This window comes from Clupea harengus, unplaced genomic scaffold (genome assembly GCF_900700415.2).
Source record: "Clupea harengus unplaced genomic scaffold, Ch_v2.0.2, whole genome shotgun sequence".
NCBI lineage: Eukaryota > Metazoa > Chordata > Actinopteri > Clupeiformes > Clupeidae > Clupea > Clupea harengus.
Window position 1 is genome coordinate 120251 of NW_024879567.1, and position 17529 is coordinate 137779.

Genomic DNA, 17529 nt, shown 5'->3' on the forward strand with positions numbered 1-17529 from the left:
TTGTTGGTTATAATGGAACTCTTGAAATACCCTTGGGATCCAGTCCTACAACAATATTGAGGAAGAGAACACAGAGCATAATATTGAATGTTGTTGGTTACATTTTCTTTATCATATTCTGCAACATATAAATATGATTCATTATTCAAAGGCTCCCCATCTTTAGTTCTGCCTGTTAGATTTACAAAAAAAATTAAAAATAATATGGAACTGTCATATTGCAAATGCACAGTCATTTGTCAAGGCAGTTTTAACACCCAATTGACAAGTCGTGAAATGTAAAATGTAATTTAAAACGGGATATGAAAATACGGTAACCATTTCTATGAAGTCTGCCTTTATAAGGCCCTATAAGGGCCTTATAAGGGCCTTAATAATGACTTATAAAGTAGCTATAAGTCATTTTAGCAATCATCAATCAATTAACTGACATAATGTATCAAGTGATGACTCATGAGTCTTTGTGAAGACATTATACATAGTTATAATGATTACTACAATGACTTATAGCTACTTTATAAGTCATTATTATAAAGGCAGGCTTCATAGAAAGTGTTACCGAAAATACTTTACCAGCGTAATATTATAATAAAAAGTGAGCTGAAATATTAAACCTGTTTCCTATTCCCATGGTACTTATTAATACCATATCAGGCCCGCCACCAGTCCCGAGAATACAATTATAAAACACATTTAATTTAAGATGTAGCCAACTACAGAAATTGCTATTTATTTTGAAACAAAGAATGAATGCGTACATATATATGAGTACAAAATACGGCTTTCCTGCACGGATCCGTGCCTTATCTCTACAAGGAAATGTTTCAGAACAGAGACGAGTGGGCATAGACTGTGCAACTATTTAAGGTGTGTCAGAACCTGACGAGCAAGTCAGAGATGACGAGATGGTTTATTCCACAAAAATAGTACTACAGTAGAATGGCAGTTACCAATGACCTTAGGCATTGTCAAAATCAGTGTGAATAGACATTAAAAAGCCATATTAGTTTGTCGCCTTTTGAGACCAACGTTGGAGGCTTCACCATGCCAGCGTACAAGGAAAGCCAGCCCGTTTCGCTACTACAAGCCTTTGATGTGCCCACAGCTCACTCTCCCTCCCTTTTCCTCTCTCCCTCTCCCTCCCGCGCCACTGACGGATGGTATGGTTCGTGAGTATTACCCTGCCACATGTGACTCCACAATTGTCAACGAGCAGCAAAGTGTCGGGGACGGTAATGACCCTTTTGAGAACAGTTTAATACATTTTTGAGGATCGTGGCAAGACAATTCTGAACTAAAAGAACATTGAACTGAATGCGAAAAACATAGAGCTGCAAGTGAACATCGAACTGAATGTGAGAGATGTTTATTGCGCAAAACTGTACCTTTTGTTATGATTCTGGTAATTGAATGTCTTTGCATTTGGTTAGAAGTTAATAGTTTTAAGCTTGACTTGGAGTTTATTGCATTTATTCAAATATACATAATATATACACAGTGTATTCTGAAATATGAAAGTGAATTTTGGTATGGGGCTTATGATATCCTGTGTTATTGTTATGTTTTAAGTTCCTCTGAGAGTGGGAAATTATTACCTTAGTTAACGTTCCCCTTTTTTCGGTGAGAAGGAAAGGTCTCTCATTTCATGAACAGCTAAAAGTGTTTCATTGTGATTGTTCAGAATCAAAACCTAAGTTGAAATGAAATGTAACTTTTTTCAAATCAATTACTATGGTTGGTTCCACCTGTTCCAAATAGATTGAGCTCCTGGCATGACACACAAAAACTCAAAACCTGTTTGACTGCTTCATATTTTGTGTTGTACTTAAAGATTGTTTTGTTCCCAAGTTGTTTATGAAACCCCATAGACATAATTCAGTGAACTTGTTCAATTTACCCTTTGACCTATTTAATTGAGATGAACTTAACATTGGTTTAGTGTATTACATAAATTGTTGGCCACCAGTCTCACAAACACAGGGTGAGTAACGCAAACATAAACATCACAAGGGTGTACACTTTTCTGTGTGGGATTAGACCTACTGAATTTGAATCACAAAGAACAAAAGAGGTTTTTTTTCAGAAGTGCCAACAAAGTTATTTGACTTAACGAGTTCCTTCCTGGTTGTGTATATTCAACATTCTACACTCAATCACTCTTTCCATATCCAGTGTCCCTTTCACGTAGACGTCGTCATCAATCCCATGATTCATAGCTACATGGACCTGTTATGGCAGCTGCTCTGATTGAATCGCTGGCCGATGTGTGTCGCATGTTGATTGGCTCTCCCGCCCTCCCTCCCCTGTGTAGGCCAGGTGCAGATTTACATAAAGTGGGTGTGGTCTCTTGTAATGCATTATGATTGGTCCAGGCAAGAATTTGAGCATGTCATTGGGTTGTAATTGGCTATGAAAAGAAGTTAAAAACCTGTTCGACTGCTTCATATTTTGTTTTGTTCCCAAGTTGTTTATGAAACCCCACAGTCATAATTCAGTGAACTCGTTCAATTTACCATTTGACCTATTTATTTGAGATAAACTTAACATTGGTTTAGTGTATTACATACATTTTGGGTCTCGCGAACACCGGGTGAGTAACGCAAACATAAACATCACAAGTGTGTACACTTCTCTGTGTATGTTTAGACCTACTGAATTTGAACGTCAAAGAACAAAGAGTTTGTTTTTTTTTCTTCTGAAGTGCCAACAAACCTATCTGACCGAAAAAGTTCATTCTTTTCAGCTTTCAGGGTTCCCTTTAAAGATTAAACACAGAACTCTTCCTGGTTGATTATATTCAACATTCTACACTGAATCACTCTTTCCATATCCAGTGTAGAAAAAAACAAATAATGACATCCTACACCAGTCTGCATGATTCAGTTCAACTTATCAAGAGCAACATCACAGATCACCTCAATTTTGATTAGGAAGCAGATGAATTGTAGACCCACCACCAGTTGCACTTATGGTATTAAAAGAAGAACTTACTGTTTGAACACTGAATGTGTTTGTGTATCAAGCTCTACGGCGAAATCAAGTGAAGCTTAATGGTTGTCCCCTGGTATTTATCTATGTGCCCTATTGCTATGTGGTGAAACAGGTACCTGCATCAGACCACACCTGCAGTGATTTTCTGTGATCTAATCATTCAGACACGATTGGCTCATGGGCATACTGGAAATGCCAAGGTGAACTGTCATGAGCTGTGTACTCTAGCAGTCTGTCGGTCTCAGAGCAAGAGTGATACCCTATCGCACGCTCTTAAGTTACTGCTGATAATTCATTAATTAATTTATTTAATTAATTAATTAATTAAAATCTCCATCTGTGTCTGACCAGGATCTTCAGATACAGTGACAGAGGAAAACCGAGTAACATGCTTGAGGTGATCAAAGTTTGAAGTGATGGTTACACTTGGATGGTTACACACTTCTGGGGTTGTTGTGGGGAAATAAAAGTGATGTAATCCTTCATGCAGAGAAAAGAACAGCTGAAGGGACAGGACTGAAACCTTTAGGGTCATAGTGGGATGGAAGAAAGATTATTGTTCAGGATGAGAGATAGAACAGTGTAGGGAGGGACAACAAGAGAGGAAGTCTCACTAGGTTTTGTCCCGACCTTGCTATTTTAATTGTATTTCAAATAAATGTCATCCTCATTCATCCAGAAATATACCTGCATATACTAGAGACCACACTCTTCTGTTTGGCTCATCAACATGGGATCCGTCAGCAACCCTTTTCCCCCAATGTTTTGTACATAGTAGTCATTATCTTGGTTGCCCTCGTGAGGAGAGTATTACCAAGATAATGACTACTATGTACAAAACATATTGAACTATCAATTTGGAACTCTTAATAATAATGAAGTTAATAACATCGTGAGGAGAGTATTACCATTTATACACAATTGCAGCCACAATTATTTGGCGTCGGTTCCTTATCTGGTAAGGTACCTACATTATTCTGGTGCCCGGGTGAGGCTGGTACCTATTGTACCGACAGGACCATGAGGAGAAAAATGGCTGAATTTGACAAAAACTGTACAACATTAGAATGGCAGACATTAGATTGCATTTGTCCTTTAACTGGCGTGTCAGGTTTTGACTTCATGTCTAAGAGTTTCAGAGAAAGATAACACACCCTTACTGGCCTTGATAAGACGGTTGGATTTAATCTCTTTATCAGATGTCAGTGAATATGGGTGCAGGTGTTTGGGAATCATTCCATGTAAAATCTGTTTCTTTTTTCAAAATTATCACAGAAACACATTTGCTGTCAAAAAGGTCCATGGTAACAGGTGACAACTTTTGAGGTTCAATCTCAATGATAGGCTGAGCTCCTGGCATGACTCACGACACAATAACACACATAAAAAAACATGTTTGACTGACTCAAATTTTGGGTTGTACTTAAAGATTGTTTTGTTGTTGAAGTTGTCTGTGAAACCCAATAGACATAATGGGAACGTAACATTGGTTTGTGTATTAGATACATTGTGGGTCCACAAGTCTCACAGACACCGGGTGAGTAACACAAACATAAACATCACAAGGGTTTACAATTCTCCGTGTGTGTTAAGACTTTCTGTTTTTTTTTTCCGAAGTGCCAACAAAGCTATCTGACTGAACAAGTTCATTCCTGGTTGTGTATATTCAACATTCTACACTGAATCACTCTTTCCATATCCAGTGTAGCAACAAAAAAGAACAGAATAAAAAATACCGGTCTGCAGCATGTAGATCCAACACCATCTGCATGATTCGGTTCAACTTATCAAGAGCAACATCACAGATCGCCTCAGTTTTGATTAGAAAGCAGACGAAATGTAGACCCACCACCATTTGCACTTGTATTGGTATTAAAACACAAAAGTCCTGTGTTTGAACACTGAATGTGTTTGTGTACCAAGCTCTAGGCGAAACCCAGTGAAGCTAAATGATGTAACTGTATGTGTAGCTATTGCTATCTGGCTAAACCGGTTCAGTACCTGCAGTGATCGAAATATCAAGTTCATACTGTATGTATTTCTTGTAGTTTTACCCTACTTCCAGTCAACATTAAACAGAGTTGGTGGGTATATATCACACTGAACATGACTGATATATATTCATGGTTATTTAATGTCTTTTGTCTTGAATAGGGAAAGAGTGCGTGCATCAGGAAGATAAAGCACACCCCCAAAAAAATGTCCTGAAAAGGAATGTCGTTTGTTTTGATTTGATTAGCACACCCCCAAAAAGGTTATGTCCTGAAAAGGAATGTCGTTTGTTTTGATTTGATTAGCACACCCCCAAAAAGGTTATGTCCTGAAAAGGAATGTCGTTTGTTTTGATTTGATTAGCACACCCCCAAAAAGGTTATGTCCTGAAAAGGAATGTTGTTTGTTTTGATTTGAATATGGAAAGAGTGTGTGCATCAGGAAGGAAGCAGGAAGATAATTCCACAGGAAGGGGGTGGTGGGGGGGGGGGCCATATTCTTTTTTCAATGCTCTGTTTCACTTTGTCAAATTCTGTGTTCATTGTACATTTGCCAAATGAAATGATAGGCCAGGTGTAATGGAGGGGGATCTTCTTAAACCCTGAAGTGTGCCCTCTATGACTGGAGTGACGTCAAGGGCTGTTCTAGTAGGTGACCATCACCAGCGGTTGTCCATTAAGAACAGATGGACATGATACCTGTGATGACAGTGACCAGTGAAGTGTAGTTTCTTTAATGATATAAATAACAAGGAAATGAAGATGTGAATAATTGTGCACAGTAACAGTATCACAAAGCAAGGATGATAATACCACCAAGGTAAATTAATACAGGATTGGCTGATTGATTACAATGAATAACAAATATGAGTAGCCTGCATTTAGTATGAATATTATTAGATATGAACACCATGCACAGCCCACGGGACTCTGGGAACACAAGATTGGGTGACCTCTCTGTGTCCCCAAGTATCGTGCGTGGCCTGCACAACGGGGGTGCACAGCTGGACACCGCTGGGAATGGCAACTTCCAAAGCGGCGTGCAACAGCTATTTGTCATGATTTGAACATGAGGCTAAACAAACACACACAGAAACAAAATCAGGATTTCACAAACGTACAGAGTCTTAATCTGCTTCACTCGCGCTAGGGTGCGGAACAGAGATATACAGCACGAAGCCGGATGATACAGTCAATGTAGACTTGAAGTCGTGAGCACGGAGCTCTTGATAACGTAGGCATGGGATCCCGATTGGAATTCAGCAGACTAGACCTTGCTGGGGTGGAACCCAGCGAACACGAAGATGGCTGACACAGGTAACCAGGAGAGCACGGAGTGAGGGGAGTGAAGAGTGTATGTAGGGTGTAGGACAGGTGAAGGTAATTGTGTAATCTGGAGTAGTGAAATAATGTGCAGCTGGGGAGAGTGGACGTGACTGATGATTGGGATAATGTGTAGCGGGGCGAGTGCGAGTGAGTGTGCTGAAGGGGGCGTGACCGGAGCGGATGTCAGCACAGATGTGACACTTATCTCTTTAAAGGGTGATGGTTCATAGAGCACATTAGCATTGAATAGCTTTCAGTCTTCGCATTAGATCCTTTTTTGCGTCATCCCTCGGAATGGTCGACTTCTTGACAGTGTGTGTTTCAAAAAAGGTAACTCTTTGAGTCGGAATAACTTGCTAATGGTCTCTACCTTTAAGTGAGAAAACTTCACAGCAAGTGGCACATGGCTGCTTCTCTGTTAAGGTCTTGGCATCATATGTAGTACAGAAAGCATCTAACGTTTCTAAGCTTGGAAACGGCACTCTACGTGGTTCTCCCCTGGAACATGTCATTACAGCATAAGACACATGAGGATGCCATGTATAAAGACAAGACAGAGCAGTCCAGATTTCTTTGTACCGTTTCTCTGTAAAGGGTGATGTTGGTTCATAGACCAGATCAGCATTGAATTCGTAACACCCCACTTTTCTCAGTCTTATAATTAGGTCCTTTTTTGCGTCATCCCTCGGAATGGTCAACTTCTTGACGGTGTGTGTTTCAAAAAAGGTAACTCTTTGAATCGGAATAACTTGCTAATGGCCTCTACCTCTACCTTTAAGTGAGAAAACATTACAATGAATAACAAATATGAGGAGCCTGCATTTAGTATGAATATTATTAGATATGAACACCATGCACAGCCCACGGGACTCTGGGAACACAGGATTGGGTGACCTCTCTGTGTCCCCAAGTATCGTGGGTGGCCTGCACAACGGGGGTGCACAGCTGGACACTGCTGGGAATGGCAACATTCTGAACACCAGGTATTTAGCAGACATTTTTATCCAAAGCAACGTGCCACAGCTATTTGTCATCATTTTTGAGTAGACCAGTCATACAACAGTACACATTAAAGAGGCATGTTTATCATTCCACTTGAGTCATCATAAAAGTCACTGCACAAAATAAACTGTCACTTGACCAGGCAGATCTCCAATGTAATTGCAGATCCTGAGGTTCAATTCTCTAATACTAATATAATCTGGACATATTTAGCATAGTAGGAGGATTCAACAAATTATTTATAAATGATGATAAAAGTGACAATAGATCTGCAGCTCATAAAATTAATTCTAGAAGGAAAACATACTAGACATTTTGAACACAAGGCCTCTGACATACATCAAATATTCCCCGAGAATTTCAAGTCTGGTGTGTCTTCACAGGAAATTAAGCCTTTGCCTCCACCTACAGGCTGATTCATTTAATTTATAATTTGTTAATTTATTCTATCTAATTCATATATATCAGCCAGTTAAATCACGAAAGCGTTATAAGTAACTTATTTAGCAGCTAGCTAGCTAGCTACTATGTGTTTCCAATGGGTTTTCGGTTAAAGTGTTAGCGGCAAGCTAACAGTAATAGTCGAGAGCTTCAGTTAAGACCTACACTATTCTGTTTGACCACACAGCATTCGTGTAGCATATAAACAACAAACCGAGTCGATTAGACATATAAAAAGTCGTGTAGATAACCTTTATTCACATAAAATATTTCCCAGTAACAGAGTCCCGAGACTCCGCCATCTTGTTTCGATATTTTTGATTACTCCCGCCCCTATGAGCTACGTTGGCTTCCAAATCAGACACGCCAAACTGATTGGCTCTCAGCATGCAGCAAATCGCTCTCATTTGCATAAAGTTAAAGAATGCCCAACTTTCAGCAGTCAGCAAAGACGATTTTTTCCTCAGCAGGCAGCAAATCGCTTCCATTCTATCCCAATGAGAGCAGCACGATAACGCGTGCCGTGGACACCCACCGTAGTAAAAACAGAGGGTGTCCTGTGTCAGGTTGTCAGGCTCTCTCTCTCTCTCTCTCTCTCTCTTTAACTTTCCTCTCCCCATCATCCCCCCTGTCTTTCTCTCCCTCCTCCCCCCTCTCTGTCAGACTCTCTCTCCCTCTCTCCCCAGGAGGGGGCGCTATCTCATCCCTCCCCTCTCAGGCTCCCTCCTTCCTGGCCCAGCAGAGGCTCCTCCTCCTCCACACCAGGAGGGGGCAGAGCTGCAGAGTGAAGCCCAGATAGGAGCACCGCTGCTGGGGAGACACGCAGGGAGAAGAGGGGAGAAGAGGGGAGAAGAGGGGAGACACACGGGGAGAAGAGGTGAGACACGCAGGGAGAAGAGGGGAGAAGAGGGGAGACACGCAGGGAGAAGAGGGGAGTAGAGGGGAGAAGAGAGGAGAAGAGGGGAGACGAGGGGAGAAGAGGGGAGACGAGGGGAGGCAAGGCAAGACTGGGGCTTTGATGAAGCCATGAGATGGAATAAGAGACTACAGGGACAAGCTGGAGTCCAACTTCCTCAGCTCTGACCCCCGAGGCATGTGGGGTGGCGACACATCACAGGCTATAAAGGGAGAAATAGCAGTGATGATCAGCCTGCCGCCCCTCTACCTGATGACCTCAACACCTTTTACGCACGGTTTGAGGCAACCAACACCCTTCCTTCCGCGAGACGACTGCACTCTGTCCCTGGTGTAACTTTAAGTGTATAGTTTACATCTGAAGGACTTTCAGGTAATTATTTGACTACTGATTTAAGTGAAGTTAAGTTAAGCTAAAAGGGATTTGTATGGATGTATTTAAATATGTATAATTGCCTTAGTTCCTTGTGATTTGATTGATTTTATGTGATTGTTTCATTAATACTGTTGTTTAGATAATGCAGTCAGTTGAATGAGTAAGTTCGTGAGTAACTACATTTCCCATAGTGCATGGCCAGTTGCAATTCCTGTTAACGGTTTCAACGGTTCTTGCCTGTGCTCTGTGCGTGATAAAGTGATGAGAGATTCTGCTAGTAAAAGTTCTTCGGTTTTGTACCCAGTTGTGGACCTTCATTTATTTCTTGCTGGCTAGTTAGATTTAATGCAACAGTCCCTGACTGTGGCTGATGTGAGGAGAGAGCTACAAAGAGTGAACCCTCGGAAGTCATCTGGGCCCGATGGAGTTCCAGGCCGCGTCCTCAGGGGGTGCGCGAACCAGCTAGCTGAGGTATTCACCTCCATATTCAACCTCTCCCTATATCAGTCTGCAGTCCCCACCTGCTTCAAGAAGGCCACAATCATCCCCATACCAAAGAAACCTTCCATCACCTGTTTAAATGACTACCACCCTGTAGCACTGACCTCCACCATCATGAAGTGCTTCGAGCGGCTGGTCAGAACCCACATCTGCTCTACCCTTCCGAACACCCTAGACCCCTTTCAATTTGCATACCGCCCAAAACAGATCTATGAATGATGCCATCGCCCTGACAACGCACACCACCCTCTCCCACCTGAAAAAAAGTAACACATATGTGAGGATGCTGTTCAACACTATTGTGCCTGCCAAGCTCGTCCCTTAGCCCTGTGCAACTGGATCCTGGACTTCCTGACGAGCAGACCCCAGGTGGTGAGAATGGGCAAGCACACCTCCTCCTCACTGACCCCGAGTACCGGGGCCCCCCAGGGCTGCGTACTCAGTCCCCTCCTGTACTCCCTGTACACGCAGGACTGTGTGGCAACACACAGTTCCAACATCATCCTGAAGTTTGCAGACGACACTACCATCCTGGGTCTCATCTCTAACAACGATGAGACCGCTTATAGAGATGAGGTAAGGGTCTTGGTATCATGGTGCCAAGACAACAACCTGTCTCTCAACGTCTGCAAGACTAAGGAGATGATCGTGGACTTCAGGAAGCGGCAGAGGGGGTATTACGACCCCATACACATCGACGGAGCTGTAGTGGAGAGAGTCTCCGAATTCAAATTCCTCGGTGTGTTCATCAAAGATGACCTTACCTCGGCGGTCAAAACTGCCCAAAAGCGGCTATACTTCCTGAGGAGACTCAAGAAGTTTGGCATGTCTACAAAAACACAAACAAACTTTTCCAGATGCACCATTGAGAGCGTCCTCTCAGGCTGCATCACTGCCTGGTATGATAGCTTCTCTGCTGCTGATCACAAGGCCCTGCAGAGGGTGGTGAAGACAGTGGAGCATATCATCGGCTGCCATCTCCCTTCCGTGCAAGGCATCTACAAAACGAGATACCTTATAAAAGCACGGAACATCATAAAGGATCACAGCCACCCAGGCTATGGAATTCTCACACTGCTGCCGTCTGGTAGACGTTACTGGAGCATCCAGGCACGCATTACTAGACTTACAAACAGCTTCTTCCCCAGGCCGTAAGGCTTTTGAACCAGCAACACTGACCCACTGAACAATCATCACCATGTACATCCTGCTCCCCCACTCATACAACTCACTTACCGTAATTACTACATATATATGTACAGTGGCGGTTCTACATTAGGGGCACATGGGGCACTGCCCCACCAGATCCAGATGGCGCTGTGGTGCAAAAAGCTCAATACATTTGTGCTTTGTGGCAAAATATATCTTATTTTATTTAATATGTATAGTGGCGATTACATTTTCAAATGTGTGTGTGAATAAACTAGACTCACAAGCATTATAGTGCTGTTTTGGAGTAATCTGATTTGTGTGTGTTTCAGTGTTTGTGCCTGCTCTGTGAAATGCTGCCTGTTCTCCGCTGTCCGTCCCCTTCTGAAGCATGTGTGTAATTGGATTTCTGCTCCCTGCCGGCACTCAGAATGCAGCCCATACCCTATGCCTACCTGGGCATATCAGCAAATTGCTTATATAATAATATAATAATCAGCTAGCTCTATTTTCATGATGATGACATGACGTCATACAAAATTTCCCCACCAGAAATTTCGGGCTAAAATCGCCACTGTATATGTATATTATTTATTTTAATATTCCTCACTCGTACACCCTGTAAACTACTGCTAGCCTTTCATCTAAATTGAAATTGTTGTTACTATGTTATATGCTCTATGTTGTATGTTATATATTGTTATTTTGTATCTTTTATGCGCATCTACTGCATAGATGTTGCCTGCCAGGTCACAAGAATTTCAATGCTCTGATGACGCTAAGCTATTTGGTGCATGTGACAAATAAAAACACTTTGACTTTAACTTTGATGAAAGGTGGGAAAACCACGTAATGGAGTCGGCGCTTGTACTCGTGCCAACTCTCATTAAATGTCCACAGCCATATGAATCAGGCGTAAGTGTGTGTGTGTGAGCGTGAGACCAATGTGTCTCTCTCCAGCTCTTGCGGGGCAACATGAGATGCACTCCATTTTACTGCAACGGTCAGAATGCACCTTTTCTTTGTGCTTCAGTATACTGTAAACCCAAACAGTTCTACTAACTTATTAACATTATGTATTCAGTACTTAAAACCTGGTATTTAGTTGACCCAACTTTAAATGTACTAGTTTTCTGAGCAAGTGAAGACGTTTTAATTGTATTGGAATGTATTTATTTGAGTAAACATTGCCTGATAACTCATATTTTTTTTGTTTCATTCAAAACGTAACGTCTGACGTCATCAACGTTGTTGCAGGACTAGTTCAGAACAGAATAAGAGATCTTGTGATGAGAGACGGAGACAGCAGACTTAATAATTGTATAGTATCAGTTAGACTTATTAAGCATGTTCCTCCTGTAGAAGAGGAGTCGACCAACTTCGTAGGGTGACCATATTTGAGTTTGTGAAAAAGAGGACACTTCGTCGCGGGGAGGGGCGTAGTAGTGTGTAGCATACAGATGACCCCGCCCCCTCCGCCGCGACGGAATTTTGACACCTTTTCCACATGCAGATGTCATGTGCTGTTGTAAACAATGCAACTAGTGGAAGTGGCACGGTGCTCAGTGTTGCCAAATTGGAAATGGTGAAGTATCGTATTAAATGCTCAAAATGATCGTCTTTGGAGGATAATTATCGTGCATCTGGCAACACTGAGAGGCCGATCGACCAATGACAGTTCTCGCTACAGTCAGAGCTTGTGCTAGAAGGTGAAACGTAAGGGAGATACCCTTTCCTAAACTTGTAAGGGCGTAAAAACTAGTTTGTGAAGGACTCAGAGAAACACAAATATCCGACGAGGCAAAATCTCGGACGATTTTGCAATCACTGCCGGACGCATGTCCGGGTAAAAGAGGACGTCTGGTCACCCCACCAAAGGAGATATTTTAGTAATCCTGTCGCTGCTAAGCGTCCTTATCTGGTAAGTAAAGAGTGTTTTTTAGCTGTTTGTTGGAGCAAGTGAAATTGCGATAAGAAGTGGCGAATTTCCCTCTTTGTAATTATTATTGAGTAATCACGTTTTGGCTGTCAAGTAGCAAGTTCAGTTGCACGACTGTTGGCGCTGGCGGCTAGGAAGCTAAAGAGCTAAATAGCTAGTTAGTGGGTTATTTCCCCCCAAATATGTTCATGTGCAAAGTAAACAACAATCAATTGTTTATGTTGAAAACAACTCATGTTCTACAGAAACACCATATAATTCATATCAGCATGCTAATGTTATACGTAACTTTTTAGCAGCTAGCTAGCTTCTATGTGTTTTAATGGATCTGATGGATAAAAGTGTTAGCAGAAAGCTAACAATAATGGTCGAGAACTTCAGTTAAGACCTACAATATTCTTTTTGCCCTGACAGCATTCGTGTTGCATATAAACAACAAACCGATTTGATGTAGACATATAAGAAGAGGAGTCAACCAAAGGAGATATTTTTGTGTACAGGCAGAAGGCATCACGGACTGGCAAGACAGCAGAGGTGCTACGGGTGATCCTTGAGGCTTATGATCTTCAGGTATGTCTAGGATTAACTGCACAACAGTGATCACATTTTGTTTGTTACTGAAACTTTAATATTAGTTGATACTATGTATTATTAATTGCCAGTTTTTTTGTAAGTGTTTGCATTGAAACTCTCCTGGTAATTGTATTGATGGTGTTTTGCAGGAGGAAGAGGAGCCAGATTTTGATGATGCTCCTGTTGCTCTCCTTACATCTGGTCCCGACCCCTTCAGCTGCGAGAACATCTTTGAATTGGGTGCAGAGGATTTCTGAGGCATTTAGGTTGTTGTTTGGCCTGACATATGCTTTCAATTTAGAATATCCCAAAAAACTCACGCACACCTTCTCATACAGAACCTTTTTATGTGTCTGGATGACAACAAACCTCTGAAACCGTCCTTACTCACCTTAAAAAAATATTTGTTGAAATAAACGATTTGTTGTTGACTTGTTAACTTTGTAACGCTGTTCTTTAAAGCTTTGATGTAATCTTTTATTTTGTCAGTTGTTTTACAAGAAATATAAATGATGTGATACCTCTTAAGTTTTTCTCATCTCACTCTTTTTAATAGAAATCTTACATAGATTTGAATGTTTCTTGTACAGTAACTTTCAGTTTAAAGTCAGTTTGTAAACAGAACCAGAAAATCAGTATATGTGGTCAATAATTGAAAATAAGTAGTGCTCACTTAAAAAAAGTTAGCTATTCAAGTATTACCTACTCAGAATAATCAAGCGGAGTTAACTTTTAAAAAAGTAAGCTTATTAAGTATTATTTACTCAGAATAATTAAGTTGAACTCTTTCCCCAATATTAAGTGCACTGAACTTGATTTTTAAGGCTTAAAACTTAATTTTATTTTGTGTTGTTGAGTGAAAATAATTTAGTACATAGAGATTAAAATATTTAAGTATACAAATATTTGAATATAAGTTCAGAGAACTTAAAAATTATGAAAACGATAACAAAATAAATCAGTTTAGCCGATGTATCATTTTTAAGTTAAGTTTACTTAAAAATAATAATATATGTACTCAAATTTTATTATGTAATCGGTTACATCAACATTTTTAAGTACTCTGAACTTGTTCAGGTTTACAGTGTACTTCAGATTGCAAGGAAAACATGACTACTGCCCACATCACAAGGATCAATTCAAGACCAAATATGTTACATTAATATACATTTGCATATACTTTGCATAACCTCCTGAGGTTCTCTGTGACATTGGGGGGGGGGGGGGGTTAGGCTGAAACAATCAATCTGATTCTACAGGAATGCAGTGTGTGGCAATTCGTTCAACTGTGGCATGGGGGTTGCTGTGAAAACAAACAGTCCAGGTTGAGAAGCTGTGGTGTGACACAATGAATGAGAATGTTCTGGATTTAATCAGAGTGATTTATGTCTTACATTTGTATGTATTATGTACATTCTACCAAAAACGCTAGCATGATCATCATGATACATGTATGATTTCTTCTGCCACGTTCTTCTTCCTTCTGTTCTGCCACGTATCTAAAAGTGGTATTTTTAGGAGCATGATTGAGGGAAACTATAGCCAGGTATGCCCATGACATATTTAAAATAAAATAGTTTGCACTAAAATGATCTAGTTATGGGCATCCATCAGGACGGGGAGTGCGGGACTCCTTTTTCTAAAGACCTCTGCCTTGAATTGGAAGAAGGCCAGGGCCTGCCAGCGAGGAGAGCCGAGGGTGAAGGAATCAACAGGACTGGGGGGGGGGGGTGGACTCTGAGCTGTGTGTGAGTATATTGTTTGTTTGTTTGTTCTTGTGTGTGCACTAACAGTGGGTAGCCTTAAGGATATACAAGAGAGGTATATTCCTGTTATCCTGGTTGGTCGAGACAAACCTTTTTAGTGATACGTATATGTGACTGCACATGAACGGCACACTCCTACCCCATATTTGCGACCACTAGCACACCCAAATACTTGTGTGGCATGTGTGTGTGTGTGTGGGTGAGGGTTAGTAGATGGGTAGAACTGTATAGGTAGGGTAGGACTGTATAGGGGCTGTTCGTATTCTATCACCACACACAATCCTGAGTGTCAGCCAGAACACCACTTCAAGGCCAGAATGTTCAGGGCAGGAGAGGTGCACGTTGGAGATGAGGCATTGATGAGACGAGATTTGATGTAACCACTTCGTATTGGAAACGAATCAGGAATACAGAAATTCTCTAACAGAGATATTCAGTATGTTGCAAGCAACCAGTGTGTTATAACAGTGTGTGGTTAAGGTGTGTGTGGAGTATGTGTGGTTCTGAAACAAAGTAGAAAGGGGAAAACAATAAGTACAAAGCTACTACGTAGCCAGCGCGCACATATCTACGCTGACATGTTAACTCAACAGGCTAGTCAGCTCACGGCATCACCAAGCATGTAAAATGACTAGATAAGGCCCACAAACATATTAATACCCATTAGTAGGTACGTAGCTACACTATAATGAACACAAATAGCATACGTATGCAGGCTAGCAGGATAGAAAGTACATGGTTTGGCGCAATGCAAAGTAATTTAGCAAGCTATAACATAAACGTAATTCACACGGTAAATGCTAGCATTCCTTCACCTGTTTAACACTACAGTAGTGGTTTGCCAAAATTACACTGAAATGAATAGGTTTATGGTATGGCTAATGAAACCTTGTGATTTCCATTATTGTTGGTCAGCTGTTGGCGCGTGCGCACACCTGGAAGAAAGTGTCCCTCATTTAGGGTATCGTTTTTTTCTCGAGGGGGGGGGGGGCATCATAAAGGAGTTATGCTTAGGGCACCAAAATGGCTAGCAGCGGCACTGACAACATGCATAGTTTGCATCATGTATGACACGATATATGCATGCATCAATAATAGCAACAGATGTAGCCAAGCCACACCTGCCAAAAAGAAGACAAAAAAAATGTATACCTTATGTTTCCGTGTTGCCATTCCAGCCCAGAAGCTTTCCATCTCAGTTTCGTCCTGAAGGGAGGTGGTTGGCATGGTCTGATAATTCAGAAACTCCTCACCCAGGTGGTCATGCTCCTCTGGCCCATGGTATGGGAGGAGATGGGGAAACCTATTTATGAAAGTAGAGTTACAGGTTGTTAAGTTATAGGGTATATTGTCATCAACCAGCAGCAGTTCATACACATCTTCGAGGAAAGGCCATATAAGAATAACTCAGGTGCAGTTTAGGAGTGAACATACCTCATCATTCCTGTCTTTATGTTAAATTCTTTGGAATACATCTTCAAAGTGCTGTTTGGAAAAGTCTTCAGAGTGAGTCCTTTTCTTTGGCCTGTTAATAAAAAGATAAATGCTATGTGAGCAGCCTAAATAAACAATGCTATGATGATTTGAGCATTCAGTATACCACGAGGTTAACAAGGTGCTCTCCTGCTGCTTGTTATGACAGCTGAGTTTACATTCACCACACAAAATCAAGTTCACACGCACAAACACAAACGAATAATTTCTTTCAAGATTTAAAGTTTAAGAGAGTGAGTACTTAATTGAACCACATGTCATTAACATACCTAGTCTCTGCTCAGATTGGAGATGAAGATTTTCTTCAGCGATGGATTCTTTTTGCGAGTTTCTCCCGCAGTTGTCTCTCTTTGTAACTCTTCTGCTGTCGCTAACTACTTTGGGACTTTGGGGTAAATAGGATGTCTATGCAGCGAATAGGGTTACAGATGCTCTCCTTAGCGCCATCTACCGTCGGGGAGTTTGAAAAGGAACGAACGCATCTCGGCCAAAAATCTGATTTTTTTTTTTGCGTGAGATATTGGATGTGTGCCGTGAGTGCGTGTGAAAACATGCAAAAGCGTGTGTCACACGGCGAAACCGTGAGAGTTGGCAGCTCTGAGTCATCATTCGTCATGATACAGATACGATTTTGAATGGTGGTCCATTTTTGCATGTCGGAACGATACAAGCTAGCTAGCGCTAATGTTAGTAGCTGGTTAGCTAGCTAACCACTGCAGCTCACTAAGGAGCAGTAGCTTGGCTTGCTACTTACTGGTAGACGAAGTGTCCACTTCATCCTCCTCAACCGATTCATCAATCACACGATGACTTCTCTTCATGGTGTTCAGGAGTTTAGAAAGTGTATCTACCTCCTGCATGCGACTGGTGTGCGGGTGTGCATTTATCAATCCCAGTTATTCTAGTTTTTAATGTTTAATTAATTTCAGAGGTGTCAAGTAACGAAATACTTCGTTACTGTACTTAAGTAGAATTTTTAGGTATCTTTACTTTACTCAAGTATTTATTTTTTTCTGGCAACTTTTTACTTCTACTCCTTACATTTTAACACAAGTATCTGTACTT